A 9,849-nucleotide genomic window follows, 5' to 3' on the forward strand; every position below is an offset into this window, starting at 1 on the left:
AAAGGTAAATAATTTACCCAAGGCCATATAAGAGTACAACCTGAAACCAACATGGTATATAGTTCTAGAATCTCTACTCTTCTGTCTTGTGCTATATTACCTTTAAAGAAGTATTGGGCAGTATTTTCACAATAAAAAAATAAAAATAAATAAAGAAGTATTGGGATTTTTTTTTTTTTTTGCTGGCTGTTGTTTTACTTTGAAATGTTGTGTACCACGCTGAGAGCCCTGCACACTCCAGGCAAATGATCTGCCACTCATTGATCTATATCCCTAGCCCTTGGGTTTTGTGACATGGTGCTGCAATGTATGTATCTGGGTTGGCCTTAAACTTGCAATCTTCCTGTCTCCACCTCCCTAAAGCTTTATTAAAAGTATGTACTCCACCTCCAGCAAGTGCTGTTTAATAATTGCATATTACTTAGCTGGGCACCAATAGCTCACACCTATAATCCTAGCTATTCAGGAGACTGAGATCTGATGGAGCTTGAGTTGAGGCCAGTCTAAGCAGAAAAGTTCACTAGACTCCATCTACAAAATAATCAACAAAGAAAGCTGGACTTGAGGTGTGGCACAAGTGTAGAGCACCAGCTGAGCAAGCAAGCCAAGCAATACTTAATTCAAATCTTAGTCTGAAGAAAGGAAAAAAAAACGTATGTGTATGTATGTTACTTTTACAATCCTAAAATTTGGAGGGGGTAATTAAGCCTATCCCATTATATTATTCTCCAAATGAAATTTTTCAGTACCTTTCCCACTAAGTATATATTCTTTTATCTTGGCATTCAAGGCTTATACCACACTTGATCCCAACAGTATTGCTGTAATTTCAATCTAAGATCCTTATCTAAATAACACACAAGTCCTAAAAAACATCTTAGAGTGGGATGTACAAAAGCAATGCACCAGTGTGTCACATGGTACTGTATAAAGACCAATAATCCCTTATTCAGCAACTCAACTAATGGCCAGCCTTCTAAAGAGAGATGTCCGGCATCATTTCCTGGAAAAACCATTAAAGACTTAAGTATCAAGGCCCAGATGTTTTTCCCCCAGTTGTGGGCTTAAACTCAGGCTCTGCACACTGTTCCTGAGCTCTTTTTGCTCAAGGCTAGCACTCTATCACTTTGAGCCACAGGGCCACTTTGAGCCTCAGGGACACTTCAGGTTTTCTGGTGGTTAACTGGAGATAAAGAGTCTCAATGAACTTTTCTGCCTGGGATGGCCCTGAACTGAAAGCCTCAATCTAGCCTCCTGAGTAGCTAGGATTATAGGACTAGCAACCCGAAAAAACACAGATTTCAATCCCTGATACTCTAACTACAAGACCTAGGGGGGAAAATTACATAACCTCTCAATGGCTCACTTTCCTTCTAAAAACAAAGCTTCTTACTCTATATGTGTGTAGGTATGTGTGTGTGTGTGTGTATATATATATATCCATTTCACTTATACACATATATAGATAGATCCATTTCATTTCCTATACATAGATCAACAGATTTAGAGAAAGAATAATGCAAATAGGATAAAATGTTACAAATTGATCTGATAAACAGCATATAGGAACTAGTACTCACAAAATTTTTCAGTAACTTTTAACACTATTTTATATAAAATTAAAGCAAAACATTACCTTTATATTCAACGGATGTTTGCATTTTTAGCAATCTGATGTATCAATTATTTTTGTAAGCCCTCCTACCACAGCCCCTCGAGTCAAGTCAGGCACTCTAAGTGTCCTCCAGCTGCCCCCCTCACTCCTGGGGTCCCTACAGGGCCGCTCCCCTCCCTGTGCACTTTTGTATTCCTGTGGAGGGAGGGAAGTCTGGGGCTGGCACGGGAAGGGGTGGTCAGGTGGGGTTCACATGATGTTTTTAGGTAACTATGTGTTTTCTGCTTCTGCCCATACAAAGAAACTCTGGTCCACATACCATAAATATCTTTCCCACATTCATCTCCCAGCCAGCCTGTCAGTTAAGCAAAGGAATTAAGATAGAGAATAGGGAGAAGCTCACTATCACCTTGTTAATTTCTGTGAGGAGCATCTGTATTCAAAGAATTTCTGTGAGATTTTCCTGTAGCCTTTTAACAAATCCTTCATTTAAACTAGCATACAAACAAAACATAAATAAATAAACTATGAGAATAAACTTTGCCAAGGCAGTCTTATTCTCCACATATCCTTGGAACCAGTATAGTAGCTATTCAGATTCATCTTTTATCTGGTCTTCCACAATATTGTTTTCATGGAGGAATGACAATTTGAAGCTGTGTCAATCCAACCAACTACTCAGCAGCTTCACTTAATAGAGAAGCAAAAAAGCAAATAATTCCAAATGAAAGTTTTATTTTATGAATGAGCATTACCACGTATTTCTCCAACCTCAGATCACTATCAATTTAAATTAGTCACGTTAAGATTTTCTTAGCGAGGCGCTGGTGGCTCACACCTGTAATCCTACACAGAAGGCTGAGATTTGAGGATCACAATTCAAACCCAGTCAGGACAAGCTGGGCACCGGTTGCTCATACCTGTAATCCTAGCTATTCTCAAGGCTGAGATCTGAGGATCGCAGTTCAAAGCCAGCCAGGAAAGTCCATGAGACTCTTTTTTTTTTTTTTTGGGTCCGGATGTGGGACCTGAACTCTGGGCCTGGGCACTGTCCCTCAGCTCTTCAGCTCAAGGCTAGCGCTCTACCACTTGAGCCACAGCGCCACTTCCGGCTTTTTTCTTTTTGCTTATGTGGTGCTGAGGAATCGAACCCAGGGCCTCAGGCATGCAAGGCAAGCGCTCTACCACTGAGCCACCTTCCCAGCTCCATGAGACTCTTATCTCCAATAAACCACCAGAAAAAAAAAACACGGAAGTGGCACTGTGGTTCAACTGGTAGAGCCGAAAAGCTGAGTGATAGTACCCAGTCTCAGAGTTCAAGCCCCACCACCAACCAAAAGCCAGTCAAGCTAGGACTACTATTGCCAATTAACCACCAGAAAACAAGAAGTGGCAAGTGGCAATGTGGCTCAAAATGGTGGAGCACTAGTCTTGAGCAAAAGAGTGCTCAGGGACAGTATCCAAGCCTCAAGGGAGTTGAAACACCATGACCAACCAAAAAAAAAACAAAACCAATTCTTCTACTACTATGTAGTCATTAAGAAGAATAAAGTGGAGCACACTGGACATTGATGAAAGTGAACTATACAACTCATTGGTGAAGATGGGAAGGAGGGAGAAGTAAATGACACTGTTTGAAAAGAAATGTACTGGGAAGGTGGCTCAGTGGTAGAGCGCTGGCCTTGCATGCATGAGGCCCTGGGTTCGATTCCTCAGCACCACATAAGCAAAAAGAAAAAAGCCAGAAGTGGTGCTGTGGCTCAAGTGGTAGAGCGCTGGCCTTGAGCTGAAGAGCTGGGACAGCACCCAGGCCCAGAGTTCAGGCCCCACGACCGGACTCCCCCCCCAAAAAAGAAATATATCTGACTCATGTAATGCAACACCTCTGTATATCACCTCTATAATAACAGTAAATTTTTTAAGCCAGGTGCCGGTGGCTCACGCCTGTAATCCTAGCTACTCAGGAGGCTGAGATCTGAGGATCTGGGTCCAAAGCCAGCCCGGGCAGGAAACTCCGTGAGACTCTTATCTCCAGTAAACCACTAGAAAACCGGAAGTGGCACTGTGGGCTCAAGCGGTAGTGCGCTGGCCTTGAGCTGAAGAGTGCAGGGAGAGTGCCCAGGCCCAGAGTTCAAGCCCCATGACTGACAAAAACAAAAAAAATAAATAAAATTTTAAAAAAGAATAAAGTGGAAAGATGTATTAATATGGGGAAAAGATTTTCTTCTGACAAGCACCAGAGGCTCATGACAATAATCCTAGCTATTCAAGAGTCTGAGATCTGAGGATTGCAGTTTGAAGCCATCCCAAGCAGGAAATAAAGTCCATGGGACTCTTATTTCCAATAAACTATCCATAAAAAGCTGAAAGTCAAGCTTTGGCTCAAGTGGTAGATCACTAACCTTGAGCACAAAAACTCAAGAGACCAGCACTTAGGCCCTGAGTTTAAGTCCCAGGACTTGCATAGAAACAATAAAAATGAAAAATACATTTTTTAGTCTATGAAGAAAACAGCTATTAAAATAATGTATCTTCGTATTTCTCCTTATCTATGAGCCTTTAAAAAAACCAAAGCCTGCTGGGCACCTGTGGCTCACACCTGTAATCCTAGCTACTCAGGAGTCTGAGATCTGAGCATCACGGTTCAAAGCCAGCCTGGGTAGGAAAATCTGTGAAACTCTTATCTCCAACTGGAAGTGGCGCTGTGGCTCAAGTGGTAGAGCCCTAGCCTTGAGCTGAAGAGCTCAGGGACAGAGCCAGGCCCAGAGTTCAAGCCCCTCGACCGACAAAAACAAACAAAACCCAAAGCCTAATAATATTCCAAGGGGTAAGTAATATCTGCTTCTCATTTTTTTGCTATAAACCACTGACATTAGGCTTGACTTTGTTCTTAGACTAAACAGTGAAAAAAATGAAAAAGTTTAAATTCAAATTTAAAATAACTTATCAGGGAAGTGGTGCTGTGGCTCAAGCTATAGAGTGCTCGCCTTGAGCTGAAGAGCGCAGGGACAGTGCCCAGGCCCAGAGTTCAAGCCCCACGACCGACCAAAAAAAAAAAAGAAAGAAAAGAAAAATAACTTATCAGGATAAAAGCTTTTAGTTCTTAAATAAAAATTGTTTTTCAAATGTCATTCTAGCTACCCATGAAGCAGAGATCTGATTATCAAAGTTTACAGCCAGTCAGAGCAACAAATCTGAGAGACTCTTATCTCCATTAGCCTTTAAAAAGTCAAAATTGGAGGCATTGCTCAAGTGGTAGAACACCAACCATGAGTAAAAAAAAGCCAGAAGAGTATAAGGAGGTACTGAGTTTAAGTACTGCTATATGTACTATAAATCAAAACAACTTAATTCCATTGTCATATAGCTCAAGTTTCTGTCACAGGCTCAGACCTTTAATTCTGAAAGCAAGCTGGCAAAGATACAGATGTGATTACTCAATATTCTTCCTCAATGATAAATGTCAGAAGCAAAAGTGCTTCTTTCTTTGGATTAACTCTAAATCAAGCAATCTAAGAGTTGGTAATTATCTTCCTTCTACAATTGTAAAAAGTGGGGAAAAAAAAGCTACATAAATCTTTTTTTTTTCCTTGCAGTACTAGGGATTGAACTCAAGGTTTCATTCTTGCTAGGCAGGTGTTCTACCACTACAGCCATACCTCCAGTCTCTTTTTATCTTGATTACACTTTATAAAAATATTTTATGTTTTTGATACTTGCCCAATATTTTTTTATTAGTTTATGAAAGGTCTTGCTATATAGACCAAGGTAACCTCAATTTGCCAACCTTCTGAGTCTCTTCCCAGTGTTGGGATTACAGGTGACCAAAATATATTTTAAAATAAATGTAACCAATGCTAAGAAAACCATAGACCAACCTAAGCAATTCTGAAAGTGCTTCCAAGTTCTGTTGATTTTATATATTTTAAACACTAAGATAGTACATATGTATGATCCAGTAGTAACTTTCAAGAAAGCAAATCTCTTCAAATTTATGTAATATACCCTCAACAATAAAACTACTATCAAGCACTGATGGCGCAAGCCTTGTAACTTTAGCTACTCAGGCAGCTGAGATTTGAGGGCTGTGGTTCAAAGCCAGACTGGGTAGGAAAGCATCTGTGAGACTCTTAGCTCCAATTAATCACTAAAAGGGTAGGAAGTGGAGCTGTGGCTCAAGTGAGTGTCAGGGCACCAGCCTTGAGGGAAAAGCTAAGGAGCAGTCCCCAGGCCCTGAGTTCAAGCACCAACTGGCACAATATAAAATAAACTAAAGGTCTCAAAGAAGAAAAAGAAAAAAAAAAAAACCTACATGCTTCTTTTAGAGATTAATTAATGAAATGACTATATTATTCTTAGAAATTAAATTATCAGTTTAAAGTTATTTTCTCTAAGACCTCTGCGTTATATATTGAGAAAAGAAATTTCTCCTCATTTATCATTCATTTTTCTTCCTACTTTCTAGTTTTTAAGATTCTAGAAGTGGTAGGGCTCAATATTATACATATTTTTTTACTTTCTCGTTTTTAAATTCTAGAAGTACTAGGCTCAATATTATATATATATATATATATATAGAGAGAGAGAGAGAGAGAGAGAGAGAATGCTACAAAGAGTTGCTAAGATTCTTTGTGGGAAGCTGTGAGGAAATCAGACAAACCAAAATTGTAGGAGGGCCATCAGTTATACAGAGTTTAAGGGAAAGACAGACCTATAAAGGTTTTAAACTTAAGAGATCATTTACACTGACAACAAAAGCTAAATATGATCAAAATAAAGTCTCTACAAATAAAAATTTACTCCCAAGTTAAATCAAGGTTTTCTATAAATCCACTTAGATAAATAAGTAATTCCTCATTTGACTAGTTTTTCCCAAAAGAACAAAATGTTTAAAAACTGCCCTGGAACATGAAGTACAAAAACCTTTTAATAAATTTGCCTCCACAGTCCTAACTTAACACATGTATGGTCAATTGATTTAAAAAAAATTTTTAAGGAATGTTAGTTATAAATACCTACTTGAAGTACAACACAGTCTATTTACAAAAATCAAAACATCAAGATAAACAGCTAAATAAGACAAAACCCAAGGCAATGAAGCAAATCAGTATGAAGAAAGTAGACTGGAGACTTTTTTTAACTTGATATTGTCTATGTGAGTCTAATTGCTTTCTGTGTCTAGACCTTATCAAGGTCACTATCAAGAAAACCAGAGGTATAGAGTTTCTTCCTATTGCTACACAAATGAAACCTATAAGAATACAATAATTTTATATACTGGATAGCAAGTTTCAATTACCAACCTCTGAACCACAAATATTAACCATGTATGTAATAAAATAATGCACAGTATTCTATATGGCAGTGACAGATCTAAATTGTAGAGCATAATGCAAATAAGTACTGATCTCAAATCCCTATACAATTTCTACTACCCACCAATATTTCATTACATAATAAATTATTTCAAAGATTCTAAGTGAGGCTGCAGATTCAGTCTTCAAGGATGAAACTCACTGCTATGTTTAAAAACAAAAAAAAGCCTGTCAGTTATTCCTATACTTATTTTGTAGAACAGAATCTTATTATCAACTTAGTTTAGATATTTACAATATGAAGTAAAACCCTCCCTAAAATGTTCATAATAGAATAAGAGAATAATGAAAGGATACACGGTCTCCAACCTTTATAAATACTACTGGACAGAAAGTCATCTTCCAGTTGCTCCACAATGATCATTAAATGTCATTAATGGCCCACTCACAGCTTACTGGTTAGTTTAGCCCCAAAAGATCAGTCTCCTACTATGCAAATAAAATTTAACCATTCACACTTTCAAAAATACAGTTAAATGACACCTGACACCATTTAATTTTGGTCTCACTGTATAAGATCCTGAAAATGACACAAAATGTATTCTAGACTCTATTATGGTAATGCTTTTATTTAAGGTCTATTAAAGCAAACTAAATTCTACAATCCCATATTCGGTAAATGGGCATGTTTAGAGGTTGTGGGAGGTGGGAATCAAGAACTAAAGGCTTACTTTTTACTTACATAATGATGATATATGCTATAAGATAAATTTTAAAGGCAGCAAAGTAGAGTATCACTTTACCAAAACCACAACCTCTTGATGATTCTTAAGGAAAGCTTAAATACATGGAAAAACAAAGGTAAAATACAATAGTGGAAAGAATAGCAACCAGTGAAGTAACAGGTTTAGGCTTGTTTTTACAGTTCCCTAAATTTACTCTCTGAAATAGAATACAAAACCCAAAATGCCCCAAATGTTCTAAGAGTTAAATAAGAAATGTTTCACTCTAGATTAACATAACCAATTCTACAACCCTATTACCCTTACACATATTTACTCTCAGATATTGAAGATGGCTGAATTAAGCACAATATCAACTGTAAGTGGCACTTAAAATTTTTTTTTTATCAAAGAAGAGCATCCATTCTGACCAATGAAATTTCCAAGGCTACTTGGATGTTCTTATTTTTTTTTCAAAAGTGGTCTTGTTTTATTTGCCTCTCAGGACAAACCAATAAAATTAATAAACTAAAACAATATTTTAATTTGCAATAAAATCAACACATTTTTGAAAATGGCTTGGGAAAGAAGGGGGGGGAAGTCCAGTCCTTTCATGTAAACATAATAAGCCTGTAATATGCTGCAGACAAACGCACTGCATGGGGTGTGGAGGACCCGAGCTGATTAGATTACCACAACATCAGCCTGGGGCCGCCATTTTTAGAATCTGTAAAGGACAAAAGAGGAAAATTACAGTTTTTACTCTCCATCTTAGAAATTAAGAGCTAAATGAGACTATTTTCCAGGTAGGCAGTGATGTCTCCATCGTAGAATTGAATGCACCTCACTTAATTCTCTCCGAGGTCTCCAGAACTCCAAACACCTCACACGTTATTCACATCTCTAAAAGGTGAATTAAAATAGGCAACTCCGGGATTTGCTCTGGGACTAACTCCAGGGGTTTCTCTTGGACTTTAAACCGGAATTATTCATCAGAGAGAGCCCGGCGAGGGCCGACCGAGAGGGAACTAGGACCAGCGGAGGAAGAGAGCCTTCAGCTTGCTTTCTCCCCTCCCCCGTTTAGCACAGGGAACCGTTTGTTTCTCCTCTGTGTCTGCTGTCACGGCGTTGGTGCCAATCCCAATCCTTTGGTCAAAATAAGCTTGTTCTGAAATGAGCCATATTGTGGATTCTGAGGCTCCGGGCACAGCAGAGGACAAGCCGTAATGCAAGCCGAGTGGGGGAGGAGACTGGGAAGGCTGGGCCGGGTACGGGGGTGACCACCTTAGGGGCGGGTTTACCCTCTCTCTCCGGGAGAGGATGAGGAGCGGTCGCGCTCACCCACAAAGACAAGATGCCCAGGGCGTTCTCTGAGCCCCCCTTTTCGCCTCGACGGGACCACGCCGGACCCTGGCAATCCAGAAAGCCCAGAGGGAAGCCGGGGCCTACCCGTCGCTTCTGCACCTGGACCAGACGCAGCCGAGGCGGCGGGGCTGGAGGCGCCCGGGACCCCGGGCCCACCTCAGCACTCTCCGGTCGCCCTCAACACCTCGGCGGCCCGGACCTGCGGCCCGGGGGACAGGCCGCCCCTCCCTAACCCCCACTCCCAAGGGGGGTCAACTGCCGGTTCCCCCTTCCACTACCCCAAAACCCGCCATAATGCTCCCTTTCTAGGCACGGGCAGGAGAAAGGATCGATTCGGCTTCTACGAGCTATGTCTTGCCCGGGCGAAGACACCTGAGGGAAACCTCGACCCTCACCCCCGGTTCCCCAAAGGCTGTAGCTGAGGACCCCCCAACACAAGCCCCCACCCCCGAAACGCAGGTCCCCCACCCTGCACACCCCCAGAACTCCCACAGAGACGACAGGCACTGACCTGTGATGTTCACACACCAGACACCCGAACCCCGTAATTTGCTCGACCCCCAAGGAGTGTCTGCACACCTCCGCGGTCAGGCGACCCCCCGACAGCAGCCACTGCGGACCGAGGACCGGGCTCCACACACCCCCTCCCCAAACAGCAGCGCGCAGCCTCTTCCGAAGGAGCCGAGGAGTAGGGGAGGGGGCACCCGGGCAGTCGGCAGGAACGCAGAGGCGATGGCGAGGCTGCTCCGAGCGTCTATGCCCCCTCAGTGGCCGCTCCCGAACTCAGGCACCGTCTCCGACTCGGCCCCCTGCGCCCGCTCAGTGTCACTGC

At 41.3% G+C, this 9,849-nt stretch overlaps 1 protein-coding gene across 1 annotated transcript in view; it reads right to left on the reverse strand.

Moving 5' to 3' along the window:
• The window catches only part of Kmt2e (lysine (K)-specific methyltransferase 2E), an 80,080-nt gene extending 70,244 nt beyond the window's left edge, over positions 1-9,836 (reverse strand). Inside the window, exon 1 of the mRNA XM_013034722.1 lies at positions 9,529-9,836. The gene's annotated coding sequence lies outside the window, so the exon portion shown is untranslated. The remainder of the gene's footprint in view (positions 1-9,528) is intronic.
• Positions 9,837-9,849: the final 13 nt, after the last annotated feature.

Source organism: Dipodomys ordii, unplaced genomic scaffold, assembly GCF_000151885.1.
Source record: "Dipodomys ordii isolate 6190 unplaced genomic scaffold, Dord_2.0 Scaffold195, whole genome shotgun sequence".
Classification (NCBI taxonomy): domain Eukaryota; kingdom Metazoa; phylum Chordata; class Mammalia; order Rodentia; family Heteromyidae; genus Dipodomys; species Dipodomys ordii.